Genomic DNA, 25,779 nt, shown 5'->3' with positions numbered 1-25,779 from the left:
ATATGATTATGAGTCCATGGGTTTTGGCGATGATGCCCAGAGGAATCATATCCGTGTTCAAGAGGGTGGGGCTAAGCGGGATCCTTTGGGTACTCCACAGATAATTTCCTTGGGTTTGGAGTTGAATGGGGGAAGGTGGACTTTTTGCATTCTTAGGGTGAGGAAAGAGGCTGAGAGCAGCTCCTTGGATGCGTATGTTGAGTGGCCTTGTGATGAGTGTTTGGTGGAAGACAGTATCGAAGGCTGCCAAGAGGTCTAGGAGGATCAGGTCCACAGTCTCTCCTCATTCGAGTAGTGCTCCGATGTCATTGGTAGAGCAATGAGAGCTGTCTCGGTGCTGTGGTTGCTACAGAATCCAGATCGGAAGGAGCTGAATAGATATTTCTGTTCCAAATTCTTGATGAGTTATTGGTTGATGGCTTTTTCTAAGACTTTGACTGGGAATGGGAGCATTGAGATGGGTTCCCGATGTGAAAAGAGTTGTTGGTTGATGACTTTTTCTAATACTTTGGCCATGAGCAGGGAGATTGGTTGGTAGTTGTTGAGTTTTCTGGGGTCTGCTGATGACTTCTTAATTAGGGCACTGACTTCTGCATGTTTCCAGTCCTCAGGGAAGTTGCAATTGAGGATTGGAACAAGGTGGTGAGTAAGTGGCTTATTTGGGCTTTGCCTAGATTGAAGAAGTGGTGAGGGCCTGGGCCAGTTGAGGCCCCTGAGTGGACTGAGTTCATGATGGAACGGTGTTCTGTGCGGCGAGCTGGCTCCATTAGGTTAGTCAGATGTCTGTGGTGGTAGTGGGTCATTGTGTTGCTTGACGAAGTCAGTGGACTTGGGTTGAGGTTTGAGGTTCTGTAGATGTTGGCAATCTTGTCACAGAAGAAGTTTGCAGAGTTGTCACAGAGTTCTGTGAGGGGGTAAGGTTGTATGTTGCAGCTGAGGGGTTGGAGAGTTCTTTAACCCCTTCCGTTCTCATGACAAGCTCAGCTCGTCATGAGGCACGGTGCTCGTGTGCTCATGACGAGCTGAGCTCGTCATGACCACACCCATTCATTTTGGACCCAGCACAGGAAACAAATTTAGCTAGCAGCATTGTGGTTAATGATGTTGAAGAGTTCTTTGCTGTTATTGGAGCTTGATTTGATATGTGAGGCTAAGGTATTTTTCTTAGATTCTCTCAACTGTCTGTGATAGAGGTTGAGGGCTGTCTTGAAGGCAGTAGGTATTGCCAGTCGTGTCCTTGCTGGTGCACCATCTCATTTCCAGTTGTTTACAGTGTCATCTAGCGGTTCTGAGGTCTTCAGTGTACCAGCTAGCCTGCTTGATGGACTTTCTGTAGGTGTTGTTGCTTATGGGAGCGACGCTGTCAGTGCAGTTGGTGATCCAATTGCTGAAGTTTCTGATGTTCTGGTCTAGGTTGTTGGAAGAGATGGGGTGGGTGGTGTTGAGAACGTTGATTCATGTGTCCTTTGAGACTTTGCACCAGCAGCTGTGAGGGGGCCTTGAGCAGACTGGGGGCAGAGGTCCGTGAGCTGGTGATGTTGAAGTGAACAATGGAGTAGTCGGTCCAGGTGAGTTCCGTGGTGTGGCTGTACTTGCTGCAGTCGCTGGAGGGAAAGATGGGGTCTAGCATGTGGCCTGTGGTGCTCAGGGATCGTGGATGAGTTGGGTGAGACTGATGTTTTTCGTGCTATTGAGGAGGTTGGTAGTGTTGAAGTCATTGTGGTTGTTGTGGTGGAAGTTGAGGACACCAAAGAAAATGTAGTTGTGGCAGTCTATGGCAAGAGGGCGATAACGTTGATGAAGTTGCAGATGGCTGGATGTGGTCCTGGAGGACGGCAGACTAGGGTGCACCTAATGGTGGTTTTACTGTCTGTTTGGAGTCAGAAGTTGAGGTGTTCCTTGTCTGGGGTGATGTTGTCATTTGTGGTGGTGCATTGGATGGATCTTGTGTATGATGAGGATTCCTCCACCTGGCTTGTTGACACGTGGCAGTGGGTGATGTGTCCTTCGGGTATTGCTGTGGCAATATAAGACTCAGAAGTGGGGTTGAGCCAGGTCTCAGTAAAGAAGAGGATGTCAGGTGTGAGGGTGGAGATGAGGCCCCAAATGTTGGTGGTGTGTTTGCTTAGTGAACATGTGTTGAGAAGGGCACATGCGAGTTGGTGTTTTTGTTCAGGTGGTGTCGGTGTTGATATTGGGGTGGGGCTAGTCAGTGGGCTGGTGTGTGTCCCGTTGCAAGTGAAGTGGCAGTGGGTGCAGGTAGGTCCTACCATGGGTCAGCGTGGTGGTAGTGTTTGTTGTGGCATCCGGGGTCTAAGGTGTAGAGCTCTGCGATGGTGTGTCTTTGGGAGGCAGGAGGGCCAGTGGTTGTGGCATTGTGTGGGCTGGGCACCGATGGGCTTGCTTTTGAGCACCATTGGTGCACCAAATGCGCGCATCCGCTGCGCATTCGGGCTGCATCCTTTATTAAGTAGCTTCTGCTGTGTATGGGACTTTTGTATGCAAGAAGAACGGAGAGCAGTAAAACCTGGGTGGGTTTTCAGAGCCTGTATTATGGTAGCATTTTGAGTGTTAATTTCAGTGCCTGTAAGTGTTATATATAACCTGGTGGAGAGATGTGTTGCTTTCACTATGTGTCTATAAGAATAAGTAAACTGACCGATAGCCCAGCTGTCTAGCACTTTTGTCTATAAGTTGTATGTAACCAAGGAACTTGCATTCATTTAGCAAAAATGTCCCTCAAGATGGGAGTCTTACATTCATTTAGTGAAGCTTTGCACCAAGTTGGGAGAGCAACGCCCATTGGACTAAAAGGGCTTCAACTATCCCCCACCACCCCCAACGTTACATGTCTTAGCCCGGGCTGCTGCTGCTTCCGGTACACACACAGTTCTTTAAATGATGTGTGCTGGGCTGCACAGCAGATGGGACCTTAATGTCAATCACTTATGAAGTATTTTCCAGGTCATTCAGAAATTCAAGAGCATAAAAAAATATGGAAACTGCAGCAGGTTGCTCCCTGCCCTGCTCCCACTGAACCCACACATCAATATCCGAATCACGTTGTGGACGTGATGCAACTGGGGGCCAGCGCTGCAAGAAGAGAGGACAAGGGCCTGGGCACCATGCCCTAAATAGGCCGCCGCTCTTCTCCCCCCGCACCACCGGTTCCACCGGATCTACATCACTGGCCGCCCCCTTAGTAACTGACATGTGCTGGTCGTCAATCGGCCTACCCCGGCACCAGAAGTGGGTGGGGCCTGGACCCCAGGGTGCCGGCCCTAATGGTGTGCTCCTCTAGTCTTGCGCTCTCCATTTCATTGGCTGGAAAATTAAACAGGGTATATCACTTTAGGAACCGTTTGTATTGCAGCTTAGACCCTTCTATGACCTCTACCCAAACCTCAAACAAGGCAGTGGGTAGCCTAACTTGTGCCCCTTGCCAGCCACCATTCTTTACTCATTACCTCCTCGTCCTGTCTTCCTCGCCACAGTAATCACATATGAGCCTCCGGCTCCACACAGAACTCCAAGTACAAAAACAGCGCTCTAGTCTCCCTCCGCCTCCTCCAATATGGCCCCCAGTGGAAAGGGACACATAAACACCAACAAGACCTGTTCTTTTTTTCTGCACTTCTCCGAGTGCTGCGTTTCCTGCTGGTCAGGTGAGTGGGGCTGGGATCCTGCTTGAGCAGTCCCCTTATGTCCCTGGTATCTAGTTTGGGGGAAGTCGTTAGTTGTGGCGGCTGCATTTGTTATTTGCGCTGTGTGATTGTCGTTTTTAGGTTTGTTTTTTCCCCCATTCTTCTGCCTTCGTGCCTCTCGTCCTGCTTTAGCTGACTTTCAGGCCTTTTTACCTCTTCGGCATCGTGTCTTTCTGGACGCTCCCGCAAGTCTCTGTTAGAGTCCTGCTCTGCCGTTTGCTTGGTTATCCTTTCTGGCCGCTCGTCCTGCTGAGCGGACTTTGCACGGCCGGTTACATTTGCTCTGGGGGCCGGAGGCTCCCGGTCGCGTATGTTTTCATATTACCGCGGTTGCGCTTGTAGGGGGGACGGTGGCTCCTGGGCGCTTCTTACCTGCTGCCGGGTCGGGATTCACTGGCTGCGGCGGGAGCTCCTTCGGGTCTCCATTGTTCCTGACACCCACGTGTGTCTGTGTTTATCTTTGCGCATGCGCGCGGCTCATAGCATTACCTTTATGCCTTTTGGAGATTGGTTTATGGTTGCCTAGCAACCTCGGGGCCTTTTTTTACCGGGCTTGCTGTCCTGTGCATTGCCTGTCTTTTTCTCTTTTCCGAGTTACTACGTGTATGGCTGACATGGAGCGTGGTTCTTTGGATGCTCCTGATCCTGGTCCATTGAATGAGGCTTCTGGTTCTGGTGTTCAGATACCATCTATGAACTTGTTGCAGCAGATGATCAATTCTGCTGTGGCTGCTGCATTGCAGGGTCAGGTGCCTGTCCCTCCAGCGAAAAGGGCGAGGGTTGATGGCACTGCTGTGGCTGAATCTGAGAATGAAGAGGAGGTTGATGTCAGGGGCCGCTTTGTGCAAGGTGCCGACCTGAAGGAGGTGCTGGGTCACATTCGCGAAAACTTGGTGTTCCCTGCTTCTGTTATGCCTCTGGAGGACGATCTGTTTTCACAATATCACCGTCCTGAGCCTGATTCTATGCCTCTCCATTCTTCTGTGTTAAAGGTCTTGGAGAATGAATGGAAGGATGTGGACAAAGGTTCTTTTCCGCGTTTCTTGAGTAAGAGATACCCGCTGCAGGATTTTGCGGTGAAATACCCTGCCTCTGTGAAGGTTGACTCTTTGTTGGCCAGCATGTCTTCACTTGGGACTGTTGTTTCAGAGGATTCTTCTCCTGCTGACCCGGTTGACCGTAAAGTGGATGGTGCCATGAAACGCACTTTTGCGGCTGCAAATTTTTCTATCAGGGCTGCGGCCTATTCGTCTTACACTATCCAGTCCTTGCTCAAGGATTTTCAGTCTCTATCGGAATTGTTGGACCAGGGGGAGGATGTTTCTTCTACCCTGGCGATGATGGAGCAGCAGGTTCGTCTGCTTTCGTATTTCTCCTTTGATTCATTGGGGGCAGCGGCTTCGGCGGCCGGGTCTTTTGTGGCTGCGAGAAGGCAGTTGTGGCTCCGTTCGTGGAAAGCTGATGCGGTGCAGAAAAACTTGCTTATGAAGATCCCCTTTTCTGGGGTTAAGCTTTTTGGTTCACCTCTGGACGAGATGGTGAAGAAGACGGCGGAGGACCGTAAACTGCTTGCTCCTGAACGTCCTGGCCGATTCCGTGCCTTTGGTTCACAGAGGTTTTTTGGTCCTTCTATGAGGGGTCGGGCTGGTCAGCCCTTTCGTGGTAGGGGGCGTGGCCGGGGTGCTCCTTCCTTTGATAAATCCCGGTTCTCCGGTGCGTCTTCCTCCTCCGCTCCTGCTTCCAAATCCTGACTGGATCGCTCCTGGTGTAGGTCCGGTTGGGGGTCGCCTCGCTTGCTTCATGGACTCTTGGCGAGAGACTGTGTCAAACCAATGGGTGATTCGGGTGATTTCGGAAGGTTTGCGCATTGGATTTGCCCAGACACCCCCAGACTGTTTCAGGGCCACTCCTTGTCCCAGAGATCCTGTGAAAAAGTTGGCGCTTTTGGAAGGCATAGATTCCCTGGTGGTCAAAAAGGCGGTGATTCCTGTGCCCTGCGATCAGTTGGGGAAGGGGGTGTATTCCATACTCTTTCTGGTGTCCAAGCGCACCGGGGATCTTCGGCCGGTGATGGACCTGAAGTGGGTCAACACTTTCATCCCTCACCAGAAGTTCAAAATGGTTTCACTTCAATTGATCCTTCCTCTGGTGTCTCAGGGCGATTTCCTTGCATCAATAGACTTGAGGGATGCTTACCTGCATATTCCTATTCATCCGGACTTTCAGAAGTTTCTCCGGTTTTGCGTACTGGGTCATCATTACCAGTTCCAGGTATTACCTTTTGGGCTCTGCTCTGCTCCCAGGATCTTTACTAAGATTCTGGCTCCTCTTATTGGACATTTGCATGGGGAGGGCATTAGTGTTTTTCCGTATCTGGACGACATTTTAATTTCTGCTTCTTCTCTTCCAAAGGCGGAGTTGCATGTCCAGAGGGTGTGCCATGTCCTGGAGCATCATGGGTTCCTCGTGAATGTACCAAAGACCTCCCTGGTTCCTGCGCAGGAATTGGCTTTCATTGGGGCTCTGTTCAAGACTCAGTTGGGGATGGTGTTCCTGCCCCCTCCGAGAATTCTGTCCCTGATGTCTGCTGTTTGTGCCCTGTTGGTGGGGCATTCTCATCCAGTGAGCCTGTGGTTGAGGGTTCAGGGTCTGATGTCGGCGTCGTTGTTGACGGTGCCGTGGGCTCGCCTCCACATGTACCCGGTGGTGTCCCACATTTTGTCGCATTGGGACTCCTGTTCCCTCGATATGGGTGTTCTGGTTCCTATGTCGGAGGATATTCGGGGGGTCCTGGGTTGGTGGTTGGACGACGGCCATCTCTCCAGGGGCCGCCCCATACTGGTTATCCCCACCTGTGTGGTCACTACCGATGCCAGCCTGCTGGGGTGGGGTGCTACTCTGGGGGATTCAATGACTCAGGGGGTTTGGCCTCAGTTGGTATTGTCTTGTTCCTCCAACTACAAGGAGCTGAAGGCCGTCCTTCTGAGTCTGTTGGATTTCTCGGATCTTGTTCGGGGTCACCACGTGCAGATCCGAACGGACAATCAGGTTGTCATGTCTTATGTGAACCATCAAGGGAGGTGCAGGGTTCCCTCCCTCAGTTGCCTCAGCCGTCAGATTTGTTGTTAGGCAGAGTTGCATCTGGAGTCCCTGTCTGCCATTTATCTGCCTGGCGCGGAGAACACTGTGGCGGATTGTCTGAGCCGGGTTTTTCCTTCCATGGGGTCCTTGTCCCTCACTCGATGGATGTTCAGGAGGTTGCAGGTGATGTTTGGCTGTCCGATTGTGGACCTGTTTGCCTCCCAGGACAATGCCCTGATCCGATGCTTTTGCACGAATATGCCTTGCCGGGATGCCTGGAGGGTGGACGCACTTTTGTTCCTTTGGCCGAAAGGTCTGTTGTATGCGTTTCCCCCTGTTCCCCTGATTCCAGCTGTGTTGCGGAAGATCAAGAGGGAGGGGTCCTTTGTGCTTCTGGTTGCTCCTTGTTGGAAGCGTCGCCCTTGGTATCCCCTACTGTTGGAATTGGCTGTGTCTCCGGGGTGGGCCTTGCTGTTCGTTCCTTATCCTCTGTTGGGTCCTCTTCTTCCCCTGCCTGTGTTCCGTTCCCTGGGTCTGCGGGCCTGGCTCTTGAGAGGGATTCTCTGATTCGTGAGGGTTGTTCTGTGACTGTAGCTGGGGTCATTCAACAGTCCCGTCGGCCTTCTACGCTTAAGTCCTACGCCAAGCACTGGGATCATTTTGCTTCTTGGTGTGTTGGTCGTGGGCTGTCATTGGATTCTTTGGATCCAGCTCGCATTCTGGATTTTCTAAATGATGGGTTTGTGTTGGGCTTGGCCATTTCGACTCTTCGGGCTCAATGGGCTGCCATTCGGGCTTTTCATGTCCTACCTTTGGTTTCTGTTTCTCCATTGGTTGCTAGACTGTTTACGTCTCTTTCTTTCCAAGGCCCCCGTCCTATCATGTATCCTCCTCCTTGGGACCTTCCTTTGGTGTTGCGTTCCTTGCAGTTGGCTCCTTTCGAACCATTGGAGTCGGCGGACTTGAAATTTTTAACACTCAAGGTAGTGTTTCTTGTGGCGATTGCTTCTGCCAGGCGTATGGGTGAGTTGGGTGCTTTCCTTCGTTCTGCCCCTTTTTTGTTGGTTTTGTCGGACCGTGTGGTCTTGCGCCCTCATCCTACCTTTGTCCCTAAGGTGGATTCTTATTTTCACCGGTCTGCTGAGGTGGTTCTTCCGGTTCTTTGTCCTGATCCTTCCTCGGCTGAGGACTCCCTTTTGCACCTCTTGGATGTTCGTCGTGCCTTATTGATTTATTTGTCACGCATGTCTTCCTTTTGTAAGGTGGACAACTTGTTTGTCAATTTTGGTTTGTCGCGTCGGGACCTGAAACCCTCCCTCTCCACGATCAGTCGTTGAATTAAGGAGGCCATTATGTTGGCATATGCTTCGGTTTCTAAGGTCCCCTCCCTTCCTGTTCATGGTCGTTCCACCAGATCTGTTGCTGTATCCTGGGCTTCTTTCAAAGGGGTGTCCATGGAGGATGTTTGCAGGGCGGCTACGTGGTCTTCCCCACATACCTTCATGTCCCATTACCGCCTCCAGGTTGGGGGTGGGGGTTCTGTTTCTTTTGCCTCTTCTGTTTTGTCTGCGGGGGTTCCTTGAGAGGTTGTCCTTTTTGTTGCTATACCTCTGTATATTAAAATATGTTTTTCACTACACTGATGGTGTGGTCTGTTTTCCTTACATGAAGCTGATTGCTTTGGTATTGGCTCATATGTGATTACTGTGGCGAGGAAGACAGGACGAGGAGGTAATGCCCTCGTTACTTACCGGTAATCTTCATTACTCCGAGTCCATGTCTTCCTCGCCACAGTATAGTTTCCCTTCCCTCCCGGCCCTGGTGGTGGCTTCATGTCTGCGGCTTGGTTCTTCAGGTCTTGTTGGTGTTTATGTGTCCCTTTATGGGATTGGCTGGAGCCACTGGGGGCCATATTGGAGGAGGGAGAGGGAGACTAGAGCGCTGTTTTTGTACTTGGAGTTCTGTGTGGAGCCGGAGGCTCATATGTGATTACTGTGGTGAGGAAGACATGGACTCGGAGTAATGAAGATTACCGGTAAGTAACCAGGGCATTCCCTTTAACTGCACCTTACAGCTAGGGGTGGGCGAAACTCGTTGAGTCAGAAGTTAACAAGTTAATTAATTCACCATGAGCTGAGGTACAGGGTGTAAAGGCCATGAACTGAGGTACAGGGTGTAAAGGCATCAAGTCACTGGTGAGGGTGCTGCAGCTGCTGTCATCCACTGTGCTCTCCGCAGGGGAAACAGCGTTTACAACCCAGACAGAACTTCACAGTGCCATTACAACAAAGACACTACAACGAATGCGTTGTTACCACACGTTTCGTTACAATGCAAGTCATTACAACGGCTTGCTCTAAGGAATTGGAGTTGGAATAGTAAAATAAACTATTCCAAAATCCAGCACTGCCCTAAGGCAAGTCGTTGTAACAACGTGCATTGTAATGGAACATGTGGTAATGACGCGTTTGTTGTCTTGCCCACGTTGTACAGGCATGCTCGTTAAAGCATGCGTGAATACGTCATACATCCGCTCTGCAGTTGCCCCAGCTGCACCTTCCGTAATCGGGAATTTATTTCATTGGTCACAACAGGGTGAATGCAGCACCACCTGCCTTTGCTCTAAGTAATCGAGATGTGCCCGACCCCCTAACCACAACACCTCCGCCACTGGAGAAGTTAGCCTCAGCAAATGTTTTGGATAGGTGTGGGCCATGGGCGGCGGTAAACTCTGCGACAGATTGTAGAGTTTGCGCTCCAAGCAGAGTGGCAAAACTCTGCAAGTTCTGCCAGCGTAGCGGAGTTTACTGCGCACCCCTACTTTCAACACATATTTACCACAACACATGTTTACCACCTAATCAGTATGGTGCAGGTGCTAAAGGTGTATTAAATCCCACAGAAAAGAAATTACCATGCAGAATACACCTGGTAAATCTGGATCCTCCCAGTAATTCCCCATTATTTGGGGTTTCACTGGTAATTGCACAGTACTGATGGGTTGTTACTGCACAGTATTAACAATTACTGGTGTGGAGTCTCCCTGCCTGTACTGTGCAGCTTGTAATTGGGGACATAAGGCTACTTACAGTGCATCGGAATAGATCAACAAGGATGAAAGACCTAGTTATCACTTACCATCATGTCTGCAAAACCTTCTTTTTATTCCTTGGCACTTGAAAACTTGTTGTGTTAATGCTACTAGTATTTCTAGATTGACCTATGCCAATGCTTGCTACATTTGTCTTCCTGATTCAGCTATTTACAAGATTCAAGGTGTTTAGAATATGGCAGCGTGAATTTTATAGGTTCTCCATTGCGCGTCATTGTATTGTAATTGTATTGTAATTGCCTTTATATAATGCTTACTACCCCTGACGAGGCATTGAAGCGCTTTTATCGGTGAGTAGCATGCTACTCCGGAACCCATAAAGGATTAGAGGTAAATTAGTTTGGTGAAAATATTAAATAAATTGTAGTGGTGGATATGTTAGTCAGTTTTTTGGATTGAGAAGGATAGGGGAGGGGATAGAAAAGGGAAAAATGATTGCATTTACATAGCGCTTGCTACTCTTGAAAGGGTGTTGAAGCACTTTTTCGGCGAGTAGCACGCTACTTCGGAATCCAGAAAGGATTAGTGGTGAATTAGTATAGTGAAAATAGGAAAGTAATTTGAGTGGTGGACATGTTAGTCAGTTATTTGGATTGAGAAGTTGTAGCGCTACGGGGACACAGTGGGACTCTAAGAGAGTGCAAAGGCTCCCGTAACAAAAAAACAGTGAATAAAAGGCTACTTCCATAAAACAAAGTGCCATATAAGTCCTGTGTCTGGAATCTCCCTTCCCACACTACTAGCCTCCACTACTACAGTGTAGTATTTACTATTATAAAAGATGATATTCCTGCAATTCAGAACCACTGTGTGCTATTTGCGATTTCTGCTCCAGTAAAATCTCCAAAAACAGACTGGGTTAACTAGCTGAGTCAGGCTAAAGTAACCACCTGCTAGTACCACTGTGTGCTATTTGCGATTTCTGCTCCAGTAAAACCCTTAAAAGAGGCTGGGTTAAATAGCTGAGATGCTATCATTATGTGAGTTGTTTTATGTGCAGGCTTGTGCATATAAGAATATAAATTAACCCCTCCCCTGCTGATGACGGAACCGCTCCGTCATCAGCTACAGTTGAGCTGTGCTGATGACGGAGCGGTTCCGTCATGGCCCAGCCGCCGCGCCTGCGCGGCGCTGATTTCGCGCCTGCGCGGCAGGTTTAATGAGCGGGGCGGGCAATGACGGAACCGCTCCGTCACCAGCATAGCTCAACCGCGGCTGGTGACGGAGCGGCTCCGTCACCAGCATGCGGCCGCCGCGCGGCCGCCCCGCCCCTTTAGCGCTGCGGCGGAATAGCCTCCGCAGCGAAGGGGTTAAAGAGCCCCGGATCCATGAGTCTGTACAGGTCCCACTAACCTTTGGCCATGGCTGCAGATTGAACTCATGGCTTTACAAATTAGTGGCGGAAATGACCACAGACGGCCTTGCTCGTAGTGGTGGGAAGCGGCGCTGGGTAGGAAGCTCCAGTACAGGGAGTGGAGGTTGGAAAAGGTCCACTGGGTTTTGTGGAACACCCGTTTCAAATACATGTAATTCAACTACATACACACCATCTACCTGACTCCATACCGGATATACATTATAAGGCGGAGGGAACACATGCAGACACTGAGTTCTTACATATGGTTTGGGACTCTGCTGTGGTTAAGCATTTCTGGCACTTAGTAGCCATTGATGTGGAACACATGCTGAATAGGCACAGTATTGATACCATGGAGAACTATTCCGGGGTTAAACACCCACCAAACAGGTTACGTAACATAACATGTGTATTTGTAAAAGCGCATGTTCACCACTAATGGGGTATATTGGCGCTGAATAACAGATGTTTATTGTTACCCAACTCAATGGTACTGATTTATCGACTTCAGATGGGTGAAATGCTGAGTGGACTCGCCGGCATTTGCATCTGGGGCAGCAGGGGGCGAGTGAGGAGAGTTTGCATGCCCTTTGCCTCAAACAGAAGGAATACAAGGACTTGCTTGAGGACAGGGCAGGGGTCTCCCACACTCTATCTCAACGGCGCCTCTATGAAGTGGGCAATAAACCGGGTAAGCTGCTGGCATGGCTGGAGAAGCGGAACCAAACTAGGGGATGGGCCTCGCACCTCAACACTGGCTAGATAAATTCAGTTTCTGACCCAGAGGGTATAGCAGAATAATTCACAAAATATTACAAACACCTCTACTCTCTATAAATGTCTTGCCTCTAAGGTGGAGCCTTAAATAATTAAAATGTGAAGGGAGGTTCGAGAGGTGAGCGTACTCCCTGAGGACCACCGCCTTGCTACAATAGTTGTAATACACAAGGCCGGGAAACCCCTGGAGCGATGTAGTTCTTATCAACCCCTTTCACTCCTTAACATAGAAATAAAACTTGCCATGCTTCTGGCCAATAGGGTCTGACAGGTGATCACCTCCCTGGTCCATCCAGACCAGTCCAGGTTTATGCTGAAAAAAGGGACACGCCTAAATCTTCGTAGGCTCTATGGGGTCATGGCAGGCTCAAGAAACGAGCATGTATCCACAATGGTTGATGCCTCAATGGCGTTTAACAGTCTGGAATGGACCTACCTGTTCAAAGTGCTTAAACAAATGGTGTTTGGTCCTAAATTTATCAATCAATCAAACAATCAGAGTACTTGTAAAGCGCGCTACTTACCCGTGAGGGTCCCAAGGCGCTGAGGGGAGGGGGACTGGTGCTACTACTCGAAGAGCCAGGTCTTGAGGAGTCTTCTGAAGGCAAGTAGGTCTTGGGTCTGTCGTATGTGGGTAGGGAGGGTGTTCCAGGTCTTGGCGGCGAGGTAGGAGAAGGATCTGCCGCCGGAGGTCGTTCGTTAGATGCGGGGGACAGCGGCGAGGGCGAGGCTGGCGGATGCGGAACTTACGGGTCGGGGTGTGGAAGCTGAGTCTGCTGTTCAGGTAGGCTGGTCCGGCGTTGTGGAGTGCTTTGAGTGTGTGGGTGGGGAGCTTGAAGGTGATCCTCTTGTCAATGGGGAGCCAGTGTAGGTCTCTCAGGTGGGGGGTGATGTGGCTGCAGCGGGGGATGTTGACGATCAGTCGGGCGGAGGCGTTTTGGATGCGTTGTAGTCGTCGTAGGTGTATGGCTGGGATTCCTGCATAGAGTGCGTTGCCGTAGTCCAGTCTGCTACTGACGAGGGCCTGTGTCACCATTCTTCTTATTTCGGTCGGGATCCACTTGTAGATCCTGCGGAGTATGCGGAGGGTGTTGTAGCAGGAGGAGGAGACGGCGTTGACCTGCTTAGACATGGAGAGGGAGGAGTCGAGGATGAATCCTAGATTGCGTGCATGGTCGGTGGGTGTTGGTGCTGTTCCCAGTGTGGTCCGCCAACAGGAGTCGTCCGAGGATGAGGACCTCCGTCTTGTCCGTGTTCAGCTTCAGACGGCTGCTCCTCATCCAATCGGCGACGGCCTTCTTTCCCTCGTGGAGGTTGGTTTTGGTGGTGTTCGGATCCTTGGTGAGGGAGAGGATGAGCTGGGTGTTGTCACGTAGGAGATGATGTTGAGGTTGTGATGGCGGGCCTCTTGTGCGAGGGGGGCCATGTAGACGTTGAACAGCGTTGGGCTGAGGGATGAGCCGTGGGGGACGCCACAGATGATGTCAGTGACTTCGGATCGGAAGGGTGGGAGGCGGACGCTCTGGGTTCTGCCGGAGAGGAAGGAGGTGGTCCAGTCAAAAGCCTTCTCTTGGATTTCGGCTTCTAGGAGGCATGTCTATAGAGTACGATGGCAGACCGTGTCGAAGGCGTCTGACAGGTCCAGGAGGATGAGGGCTGATGTTTCGCCGTTGTCTAGTTGGCGCCTCATGTCATCTGTGGCGGCACTAAGGGCTGTCTCTGTGCTGTGGTTTCGTCTGAATCCGGACAGGGACGGGTCCAAGATGTTGTTGTCTTGGAGGTGGCGGACCAGTTGCATGTTGACGATTTTCTCAATGACCTTTGCCGGGAACGGGAGCAGGGAGATGGGCCGGAAGTTCTTGAGATCCTTGGGGTCCGCTTTGGGCTTCTTGAGGAGGGCGTTGATTTCGGCGTGCTTCCAGCCTTCCGGGAATGTCGCTGTTTCGAAGGAGATGTTGATGACCTTCCGTAGTTGGGGTGCGATGGCTGCGTCTGCTTTGTTGAATACGTGGTGTGGGCACGGGTCAGACGGAGATCCTGAGCGAATGGAGTTCATGACCTTGCGTGTCTCGTCGTCGTTGACGTTGGCCCAGGAGGTCAGGCGGTTGGCGCTGGTGGTGTTCACAGGGGAGGTGGAGTCCGGCATAGTCGGGCGGTCGTGGTGTTGAAGCTGTCGTGGATGTCAGTGATCTTGCGGTGGAAGAAGATGGCTTGTGAGTCGCACAGTATTTGTGAGGGCGGGATGTCGTTGGCGTTGGCGCTGGGGTTGGAGAGTTCCTTTATGATGCTGAAAAGCTCTTTGCTGTTGTGTGCGTTGTTATCCAACTGATTTTTGAAGGAGGATCTCTTGGCTAATCTGATGAGGTGGTGGTGTCTGCAGGTGGCGTCCTTGTGGGCTGCGTGGTTGTCCGGTATGCGTTCGTGGAGCCAGGTCTTCTAGAGTTTCAGGCATGCACGTTTAGGAGGTCTGGAGCTCGTCGGTGAACAAGGTGGCTCTCTTGTTGGCGTGGCTGTTGGAGGGTTTCTTGAGTCGTCGATCCACTGTCTGAGGTTTCTGGTTGTGGCGTCTGGGTTGGTGGGGTCGACGGGTGGGTTCTTGGTCAGGGAAGTAATCAGCTGGTCTTCGGTGACTTTGCTCCAGCAGCGGCGAGGCAGCTGTTTGGTGTGGTGGTGCGTGGTTGGTTTCTTGAAGATGAAATGGATGCAGTGGTGGTCGGTCCAGTGGAGTTCGGTGGTGTGGTCGAAGGTGACGTGGGAGCCTGTGGAGAAGACGGGATCCAGCGTGTGGCCGGCGGCGTGGGTGGTTGTGGTGACGAGTTACCTGAGGCCCAGGTTGGCGAGGTTGTCGATCAGGGTGGCGGAGTTGGCGTCGTTGTTGTTCTCGAGGTGGAATTTCAGGTCCCTGAGGAGGATGTAGTCCATGGAGGCGAGTGCATGGGTGCTGGCGAGGTCGGCGATGGAGTCGCTGAACTGAGCCCGGGGTCCGGGGGGTCTGTAGATGAGTGTTCCTCTGAGGGTAGTGTTTGGGTCAGTGTGGATCCGGAAGTGCATGTGTTCGGCGGTGTTGAGGGTGTCGTCTGCGTGGGTGGCGACCTTGAGGGTGGACTTGTGGACGATGGCTATTCCTCCTCCGATTCCGTTGGCGCGATCCCTGCGGGTGATCTTGTAGCCGTCCGGGATGGCTATGGCGATGTCGGGCGCCGAGGAGTCGTTCCACCAGGTCTCGTTCAGGAAGGCCTCGTCTGGGGCGGAGGCGTCGAGCGGATCCCAGAGCTCGACGGGGTGTTTGTGTGCAGAGCGGGTGTTGAGGAGTATGCAGCGGAGGTGGTTGGGTCCAGTCCTTGGAGGTTTGGTGGTTCTGCCGCAGGTGAAGCTGCAGGTGTGGCAGGAGAAGCGTCCGTGGGTCCGTTTCGGGTGGCCTGGAAGCAGGTGTGGTTTTGGCTGGCGTTGAGTGCGTGGAGGGTGCTGGCGTCATAGTGGATTCTGGTGTTGTGGCGTTCGCGGGGACCAGTGGTTCTGGCGCTGGGCGTGGTCCAGGCGCGGATGGACGCGGCGCGCCAGCGGTGCACCCGCTGTGCGCATCCTCTGCGCGGCTGCTTCTCTTCCTGCATATGAGGTGGCTTGGGAGGGAGTAGCAGCTGGGAGGCGGGAGCGGGGAGTTGAATGGGTGTGCAGGGGGGCGGGGCAGCAGGGATGCAGCGGCGGGAAAGGGTCAGATCGGGAGCGGCGGGGGGCGGGGGCAACTGGTGCACAGGGCAGAGGGGAGGGAAAAACCCAGGAAACAAGGAGGCAGCAAGGAGGCAGGAACCAGGCAGTCAGGTGACGAGCAGCGGCGTGGGGGCGACCTGCCTGCAAACAGGGTCAAAGGTCACAGAAAAGCGCAGAAAGGTCACAAGAAACGGGGGGAAACGAGTGGCACAGAGGCACAAAGGTCACAAGAAAGGGCAGAAAAGGTCACAAAAAACGGGGGGAAACGAGTGGCACAGAGGCAGAAAGGTCACAAGAAAGGGCAGAAAAGGTCACAGAAAATGGGGGGAAACGAGTGTCACAGAGGCAGAAAGGTCATAAGAATGGGCAGAAAGGTCACAAAAAACGGGGGGAAACGAGTGGCATAGAGGCACAAAGGGGAGTAGAGGCAAGAAAAACGAGTACAATCAGGGAAGCAGAAGGCACGAAAAACAAGTGCAATCAGGGGAGCAGAAGGCACGAAAAACGGGTACAATCAGGGGAGCAGAAGGCACGAAAAACGAGTGCAGTCAGGGGAACAGAAGGCACGAAAAACGGGTACAATTAGGGGAGCAGAGGCACAAAAAACGAGTGCAAGCAGGGGAGCAGAAGGCAAGAAAAACTAGTACAATCAGGGGAGCAGAGGAAAGAAAAACGAGTGCAATCAGGGGAGCAGAAGACAAGAAAAACGAGTTCAATCAGGGGAGCAGAAGGCATGAAAAACGGGTACAATCAGGGGAGCAGAACGCAAGAAAAACGAGTGCAATCAGGGGAGCAGAAAGCACGAAAAATGGGTACAATCAGGGGAGCAGAAGGCGCGAAAAACGGGTACAATCAGGGGAGCAGAGGCAAGAAAAGCGAGTGCAATCAGGGGAGCAGAAGGCAAGAAAATGAGCACAGATAAGAATGCAGTGACAGGGGGTAGACAGGCAACAGCGGTCACAGACACCAGAAGACAGTATGGGCAGTACAGGGAAGACAGACAGACAGCGACAGTGATACAAACCTAAGGCCTACCACTGGCCACCAGGGATGAGGCGCAGGTGGTAGACTGATGGTGGAGGAGGGCCTCAACTTCTATAGCAGTGGCAGCTGGGGCAGGGTCAGGACACACAGGCGGAGCTGTGTGGTGGGGGAATGACCTACCAGCAAGGTCAAGGGTCGCTTTATGGGCTGAATGTGTTTACTGTACAGAGACCCGGTTGCCGATGTCAAGGTCAATGGCCAAATCTCCCGCAAATTTAAACTAGGCAGGGGTACAAGACAGGGGTGCCAACTCTCTCCACTGATATTCGCCCTTGCCCAAAAGCCGCAGGCGGCATGGGTCCAACAGGACCCGCTTGTACAGGGTATTAGTTGGGGGGAATTGTGGGAGGAGCATATATCTCTGTATGTTGATGACATCCTCTTCTATGTAACAAACCCCCCTGCGACAATTACCCGACTGATCCACATCCTGCGTGTCTTTGACAAACACTCCGGGTACACTATTTATTGGGACAAGTCCCTTATGCATCTAATAACAGGTCCTATGCGCATCCGTCTCCCCCTATCCACTGGGAACTTTAAATATTTAGGTATTCATGTCACCATGGAGGCCCTCCTCTTTTATCGACTCAACCTAGGTCCCATTCTGGAGCGGTTTGTATCAGACATCCAACACTGGAGGGCTCTCCTGCTCTAATTATTGGAAAGAGCGGCAATGTTCAAGATGATGACAATGCCTTGTATGCTTCATGTGCTGCAAAACACCCCTCACCGGCTTCCTGACTAATTCTTTTGCAAAATAGAATCCCTTCTCTGTTTGCTCCTGTAGAACGCAGCCCCACCATGCATAGCCCTCTCCAAATTTGTTCACTGGGTATACGATGGAGGCATCTGTCTCCCGTACATCGGGAAATACTATTGGGTGACACAATTAGCAGTGCCCAATGACTGGGCATTTTCCTCTTGGGACGGTTCCTCCTCCAGGTTAGAGATATTTTCGTCAGGGAACGGGGGCTACCCGGGGGTGCTCTAAAGCTCGACTGGAGGCGAGAATTTCCTGCCCTAGACACTCGCTGTGGCCGTGGCCCAGGTGTGGCACATCATTCCTGGGCTGGAGGGAGACGCCCACAGAAATGACCCCATTATGGTGCAGTGAGTCCCTTAGTGAAGTGCGCAGCTTACAGGGCTTCAAGTCATGGAACCTCATAGCCACGATGGGCGATGTGTGAAGGGATGGAAACATGCTCACCTAGGCGAAGATGCAGGCCCAATATGATTTGGCACCCACTTCATATGTATGCAACTTTGGCATGTTCTCAAGGCGCACATCCCTAATTGAACTCCCGTCCCAGACTCCTCGCCTGTAGAGGACAGAGTCCTCTCGGAGGCACTACCCCAAAAAACTGCATTGCTCATTACAAGAAACTACTCAATAATTCACACAACATCCTCACCACACTTAAGACCAAATGGGAAGGAGATATTGAGGAGTGTGAAGACGAGAAGTGGGAGGAGGTACAGGGAGTCTTTCCAGAGGTGGCCATTAATGCAGGGTTTCGCCTGCTCCACCTATGCATCCTACATCGTTCATATTACTCCTGCACTGCGGTCCCAGCCATGACCCCTGTCAGACGGACCTCTGCCTTCTGGGCTGTGGTAAAAAGGGCACCTTATTCCATATTCTGTGGTCATGTCCGGGTGTGAAAACCTAATGGATGGCGTTGCAGAGGATTATGGGGAGGTCATGGATGTGGCACCCCCGGACATGGGGTAGATATGCCTTCCACACATATTGGGGACGATCCACCGCCAAGATGTAGCAAGTTGTGGATCTCACTGGGTCTTGTGGTCTCCAAACGAAACACTGCACGTTTATGGAGTGCTAGAGAGGCTCCAACGATGGGGGGGTGGTAACGGGATATGGACTGGTGTACGACAAATGAAAAGTCGATCTATATAGGTAGGGGTTGTCCACGCAAATGGGAGCAGATTTGGGCCAGATGGCCCTACCATTATAAGGCATCCCACTTTTCCCACAGAGCCTGTTATGAAACAGGTCCCATGCTGCTTATGTGTTTGCTTCCAAATCTAAGTAATCCCTTAATGTTGGCTCTTCGCGCCTGCTATCAGTTTCCGAATTGAGAAAGACTTGGTAGGTGGGGTGTAGCAAGGGATTTCCCTTCGCCATCGTTGCTTCCTCTATTGGGAATGCACTCTTATTTGCTTGCACAACATAGAGAACCATCCTAGGTTTAGGTAGGCTCTTAAAATTCATCTCTTTTTTGGGGGTATCTTCATATCTTTCCTAATTTTATTCAGTTCTGCCTTAGGACGTTCGTTGCATTTTACAAGTAACCACTCAACTCATATCCTGCATGTATATGTTTTCTGTATATTTAGTGGGTTTCCCTCAATCACTAAACGAAGGGCCGGTAGCAATTTTTAGAAGAAATCAAGCAGACATGATGGTGTTGAAGCATTGTCATCTGAGGAAAAGCTCAGATGTCTGGCGCCTGTCCTGTAAGTAGACTGAGAGATGGCTCAGCTATGTGATGCCTGAACGTATAATGTATGTCTAACCAGAGACATACCTCTCTCACCTACAGCCGATGCCTCTATGATCAGCTTCTCAGAATTGCACAGTAAGACAGGTGTAGAATTTGATTTAACGTATGCCTTGTGTGGGTTATCTCTGTTGATGCAGAAGTACAACAGCACCACTCTTGTTTAGGCATTGCGTCACTGTGCCCCGCCTCTTCAAACTAGAGCAGTTTGGCAACAAAATGATTGTGAAACCTAATTGTTCCATCAAACTAAGCCTAGCTCTGTCAAAAGCAGCATGAAGTAGATATTGCGATAATAGGTGACCAATGCAAAAGCGATGCACAATGAAAGCATGACTGTGAGCACAACTTGTTAAAGTGTTACTACAACAAAAAGGTAACCATGTTGTCTGGTGTCCCTCTTATGCCCCCGTCAAGGTTGCCCCTCCATGCTAATTGCTTTAATTAGTATAGATAATTAGAAGAACATGGTCAATCTTTACAAATGAGCTTTGGAGAAAGTAGTAATAAATGTTGCATTTTTTTTTTTGTTTAAGAATTTTTTTATTGAAGTTTTTTAAAATGCACATTGTCCCTAAAGGATGCAAAAAAACACTGATACTTTAGTGGAGTTGACATTATATGAGATGTGGGGTTGAGAACAGAATTAAAAGCATGGCTGTTGTCACATAACATATCCTATCAAGAGACATTATTTCTGTTGGAATGACCTTCTTCGCCGGACAAAGCTCGTCAGCCGCACATTCTGTGTGCACTGGGGTTTGAAGCAAGGCTTGCGCCCTGTGCATGTTAGAGCACCGTTTGTTGCAAAGTTATTTTAAGGGAATCTCAGTACGAGTGGAAAATGCATTGGGAATCAGATCTGAGGCTTGCCAATCACGCATTCCAAAACCACGTGAGTTAACCCTGTACGTGTGCAGCCACAAATAAGCCTATGTTGCAATGTCCCGATGTGCAGACTGAAAACATACCTTGGGCAACAGTCAGACAGGAGTTTTTTTTTGTTAAGTTCGAATTAAAAAGGTTTCATGAGCCCATTGTCATTGCTCATAAGGAATTTTCAGTAAATTGACAAAAAGGGCCCTCATCTTGTAATAACTTGGAGAAAACTATTTCTAAAGTGCTTTGTATGGAAATCTGTAGAAACTGATTTTTGGTTGTCAAATCACTTATTCTCCCTTTTCAAATACATATGTTAGTAGACTATAAATATTGTCTAATCCAATAAAACCTGTTTATTGTTATCATGTCAGATTGTATTCATATGTCAAAATATGCAAATTGCCACTATTTTCTTGTATTGGCTCTGAGGATAGCTCCGACCTTGCTTGACCTTTTAGGCCCACCTCCAATGGTTAACCTGCTAATGACCCCTCCCCCTCCGAAGTTCGAGGGTAATTGCGCCCTTGCACCAAGTTGTGAATTCAGTGAGCAAGATTGTCTCCTGGTTTTGAGATCCGCTGTCTGTCAGGCTGTGCTCCTGTGCAGTCTGTCAGACGGTGTGAATTGTAAACCCAGCTTGTGCTACTTTGGCCAAAAGTGTGAGACTCACAACCAATGAACAAGACCCCTCCAAAGTGCGAGACCAGCCCTCGGTGGGGCGGCCGGTACTACTCCCATTGTGTGAGATTTGGTGTGTTTGTGCCAGAGGTAGGCATGCGTGTGGCCCCTGCGTGCAAACAAGGCGGGGTGGCCATGCTGTCGCTTTCCGCACGCCTCCCTCCAGGGACAGCAAGGGTTAAGTCTTGAGAGGCCTCGGACTGCAGGAATGTCTCGCGGCAGGGGTCTAGTTACAGAATCTGAGATACCAGGGCCCCCAGTGCTGGGGAGGGGGGTGGAGATGTGAGACTATGGTCTGTGTGCTGTGTCAGGTGTCTTTGAGATGAGGAGGTAGGTAACATTTAGGAATAGAAAGAACAACCGTCAGTAAGAGATGTTCTCATAGACTGCAAGTACCACAAAGCACTGGGGCAGGAAAAAACGTACTGCCTTTGGCTTATCGGGTAGAGCGGCCGACTTTGAAGCTTAGAAACCAGGTGGTAGATTTACAAGCCACTTTTGCGTCACTTTTAACATGCGAAAAGTGACGCAAAAGTGGCGCAATAGGCTTGTAAATGTGCCTCCAGGTTCGAGCCTGGGAGGCTCAAACATCATGTGATTCTGGGCAGATCACTTAATCTGCCGGTGCCTAAAAATGGATGTGTCCGTCTGTGAGGCAACTGGTGCCGATGTAAAGCGCTCTCATACCTTCCGGTGGAGACGCGCTATATTAAACTGCAAAAAATATATATAATGTCCCGCTGCTTCAGGGCTTCGGTCATCTCTTAGTGCCACTGCATGGTGGAGGGGACTGAGGGAGCGCTTTGGCATCCCCTGCCCTGAGGAGGCAAGTCTGGACCTGCAGTGCCTCTGCACACATGGGCAGTGCCAGGGCCGGGGCTGTGCTGCGCTCCGCGAGGCTCTTGTGTTAGGGAGGTTACCATGGCGCTCCCGGGCTCGAGTCACAGGGCATGTGAGCCAGGCAGAGGAGGACTGGAGAGGGGGAGGGGAGGGGGACGCGCGCAGAGAGGCGGTGGAAGGGGGCAGAAGAGAAGCAGGGGAGAGAGGCGGAGGGGGCGACCGAGGGAGCACCTCAGCGGGGTAAGAGTGAGACAGAGGGGAAAAGATCAGAGGGAGAGAGAGGGAAACACTGAGGGAACGAAAGTGGGCCGCAGAGAGACCCAGGAGAGAGTTGAAGAAGTACAGAAGAGGTAAGAGAGAGGACGGCGGGCAGATAAGTTGCGAAGTGAGATAGCGGCAGAAGGGGAGAAGGGCAGAGGTAAACAGAAGCGAGTTAGAGGACCGAGAAGAGAAGAGAACGGATGGACGGGGCAGCAGAGGAGGGTGAAACGTGGAAAAATACAGGGTGTCTAAGAGGTGTAGGAGTCTAGGGAGGAGGGGACTGGGGGTGCACACGGATGAAATGGGGGATAGCAGGAGAGATAAACAAATACAACTGAAATAAATGCGTGTGTCACGGGGAGAGGCAGAAGAGGGCATTGTGCTCCTAGGGGGCCGGAGAGAGGTCCCAGCCTTGGAGGAGTCCTGTCTGCCCCATGAACGCTTTCACACGGACCTCTGGTGCGGGACGGTCTCCGAGGTGAGTGAAAGCCGGACAAGCTCACAGGGGACGGACGCCGTGGGGTGGGGAGACGGGTTTGAGGATGGGGAGGAGGGATGTTGGGGTGACTGCTAGAGACCTCCCCTCTGCTCCTTGGGGTATATTTTGTGAGCACCTCTGGCGCCCGCGCCCATTCCGCGGTAGGTCCTAACCAGTGGGGTAGTGAGAATGCCATGGGTCCTGATGCAGAAAAGGATAATTGTCTGTTTCTCAGCTTGCCAGTGAATATATAATACGTCAATATCGGAATTCAATGGGCCCCGCGTGACTCTGGGCCTTGTGTCCACTGCACCTGTTGCACTTGCACCAATGGTCGCTGCGTACTTGTCCCAAACTAGCAGGTGCTTTCGTGCTTCTGAAACTTGGCAAGTTCGGAAAAGAGGCTGCAGTGTCACGTGCATGCCAACAAAGCTGGATTTGGCTGCAGGCTACTGCTGTTCCTCATACACGGCAGCCTTCTGATTTCTCATAGTCATCCCACTGCTTCTGGGAAATCTGCGGATTGAAACAGGTTTAGGGGTCAGCCCAGCTGCAACAGCGGGATGATATCAACAACTCCCCCACGCCTGCGTGCCCGTCGACTGCTCCACGAGGAATCAACCATCCGGCCACGCTGCGCTGGACAAGTGTGTTTGATAATGAAGTGAGTTAGTCGAACCGAGGAAGGACGCGTCATTGTTTTTTAATTTAGTTTCACGTGATGTCAGCTCGGCCGGAATTCAATACGTCATTTACGCTGATCTGGGCCCCTGCAGAAACAAATGTATATCCCGTGATGATATCATTATCGACAAAGAAGCCATATGATCTCATTTCCAGTGACTTATTATATTCATTTTTTGGTGTCACGTGCTGCCTGCTGGCAAGGAGTCAGTGAGATCCTGTGTGTTTGAAAAGTCTGTGTATGCGTGGAGTTAGGGGGTAGAAACGTGTGGGGGAGTGGGGTACTAGAAGAAAGGCACATAGTTTCCTTTCTCGTGCGTGAGTTGTGTATTTCAGGGGCGATAGCAATATATTGTAAATGTAAAGACAGTTTCGATGGAAGGTAGGTTGCTCGCCAACCTTGAGCCTGGGCCTGTGATCTCCATCGAGGGAGAAGGGGGGAGAGAGGGGTCTGGGCCTGAATATATTAAATGTTATCGAACATATAAAAGGTGATAGGAGATATGCTTGGAGTAAATCTAACCACTGGCAGTCGCTACTTAATTTGTCCACTCTGCTACCTCAGTTTGGACCCAGCCATATACAAACCAGTCCTGATCCTGCTGTAATTGGCATATTCCAGCCCAAACTGCCAGGCTAGGTGCTCCCTGAACCGGAACACGAGCAATCCAGGACCGGTTTCATCCTGATTGAGGCTCATCAGTCGAGTGTAGCTTGGTTCCAGGGACATAGTGAGCATGGGACTCATGTCTATTCATACCAGTGCACAGAGCCGGCTTTAGCGCTGATGGCGCCCAGTGCGAAAATCATTTTTGGTGCCCCCATATCCCAAGACCACCTCTTCGGATTCTCTCCCTACTACCTGCAAAAGTACCTCTTATCTCTCCCACCATAAGATATTGCTAAACACAGCGCCCCCCTGAGTTCACAGAACCTCCACACCCAGGTCAGCGCCCAGTGCGACCGCACCAGTTGCACTGCCCTAAAACCGGCCCTGCTGGCGCACTTAGAACCTGGCACCTCTGGCTGGACTAGTCCTCTTCAGGGTCAATGATGATTTGTATATGGCTGGGTCCTAACTGAGGTGGCTCTGTGGCCAAAAGAATCATGGAATGGAGTGCTACTCCAAGCGATTGCCAGCGGTTAGACTTATTGTAAGCAGCATCCTCCCATTGCCGTTTAAATGCTAGATGTACCACCCTACGTCACCATGGTTACGCCCAGACGTGGGTCCTGTGTTCACTGTGCCACTGGAACCAAGCTATACCCGACTGAAGTACCCCAATCAGGGCAATACCGGTCTTGGTTTACTTGTGTTCTGTTCAGGGAGGACCTCGCCTGGTAGGGGCTGGTCTGTTCCTATTGGAGCAGGAACAGGACTGATTTGCATATGGCTGGGTTCAAACTGAGGTGGCAGAGATGACAAATTGTGAAGGCAATTACCAGTGGTTAGACTTACTCCAGGCAGTCCTCCCATCACCTGTTGTGTGTTTGATAAAATGTATTCTATTCAGGCATGCTGGGAACCCATAAGGGTTCTTTGTGTATCAGCAGATGTTCTCCTGGGCTGTGTCTCATTAGCTAATCTCAGTGTTGTGGACTTCTAAATTTTGTGGCGCTGTGTGTGTGTGTCTAGATAGCACGAGGAGCTATGTGGCACCAAATATACCTCCTGATATGTATTGCTAAAGTGAGACCTGCTATGTACTGCTAAATAGTGTGGTAGTGTTTGTTACTGGATCGAGAAGCACTAAATATTCTGGGGTGCTGTGTACCACTAGACAGTGTAAGAGCCTGGTTATCTCCAGATAATCTGAGGTACTCTCTATGACTTTGTTTGAAATCGTTGGTGTATATTAAGATTACGCCAGGGTATTGTGCATTGGTAAATATCACGGAGTGCATTGTTTTCACAAACTCTCCCAAGAATTAGTGTATTATTAGCTATTCTTAGGTGCTGTGCGCGGGGTAATTTGTGTAGTAATATATATTCTGGAGTGCATGCAGATGTGTACACACATAGCCGTGCCTGTGTGCGCGTGCAGGTATGCGTGTGCCTGTCTTTCTTTCATTCACACAACCCCATTTTGGAGTGAGTGACGATGGGGAAGCTAAATGCTCATGCGTCAGCGCCCAAAAGCTTCTGCGGGTCCTTAGCAGGTTTTGACTAGATATTACAAGACGCAACGGGAACAGCATTTGTGGAACCGCGGTGCAAACGGCTAGATTAGGGCTAATCCCCGCTGCAGCTCAAAGTGGTACATTTTTGTGGCTTGCAAGGGCCAATGGCCACACACAGTCAGGGCGCACAGCCAATACAACCGACAGTTGTTTTTTGCTGTAGGTTGGCTCATTGAAAGCCCAAACCTTAGAGGATGTAATAAGAATAAGGGTCCTGGATGCAATAGTCCTAATTGAGTGTTCCCTATGCACCATATTCCTCAAGTGGCATTTGCTGTTTTCCCTGGTTTGGTGTTGAAGGTACAACATGCCTAGTACTATTTTGGCATGTCAGTGCCCTTGCCTAACAAGCCATGCGTTTCACAGCCCTACTCCAATCAATGTGATTCATTTCGCAGTTTATGGTTTGCAATCAATTCTACACCGTTAATGTAAACAAACACCAGTTAACGGACTATGATTGCTAG

The 25,779-nt window shown here is 50.7% G+C and overlaps 1 protein-coding gene across 5 annotated transcripts in view; it reads left to right on the top strand.

Moving 5' to 3' along the window:
• Nucleotides 1-25,779, top strand: part of USP2 (ubiquitin specific peptidase 2) — a 280,374-nt gene that overhangs the window by 51,835 nt on the left and 202,760 nt on the right. Inside the window, exon 1 of one of the 5 annotated variants that reach the window (XM_086956771.1) lies at nucleotides 21,870-21,948. The exons of 1 other annotated variant lie outside the window; for it this stretch is intronic. The gene's annotated coding sequence lies outside the window, so the exon portion shown is untranslated. Of the gene's footprint in view, nucleotides 1-21,869; nucleotides 22,448-25,779 lie in introns of those variants that run through there. 3 more of the 5 variants (XM_086956772.1, XM_086956773.1, XM_086956770.1) reach the window with 3 other exon arrangements.

This window comes from Lissotriton vulgaris, chromosome 2_1 (genome assembly GCF_964263255.1).
Source record: "Lissotriton vulgaris chromosome 2_1, aLisVul1.2, whole genome shotgun sequence".
In the NCBI taxonomy this organism is placed as follows: domain Eukaryota; kingdom Metazoa; phylum Chordata; class Amphibia; order Caudata; family Salamandridae; genus Lissotriton; species Lissotriton vulgaris.
Note: the sequence above shows the minus strand (reverse complement) of the source record. Positions and strands in the feature narration are given on the sequence as shown.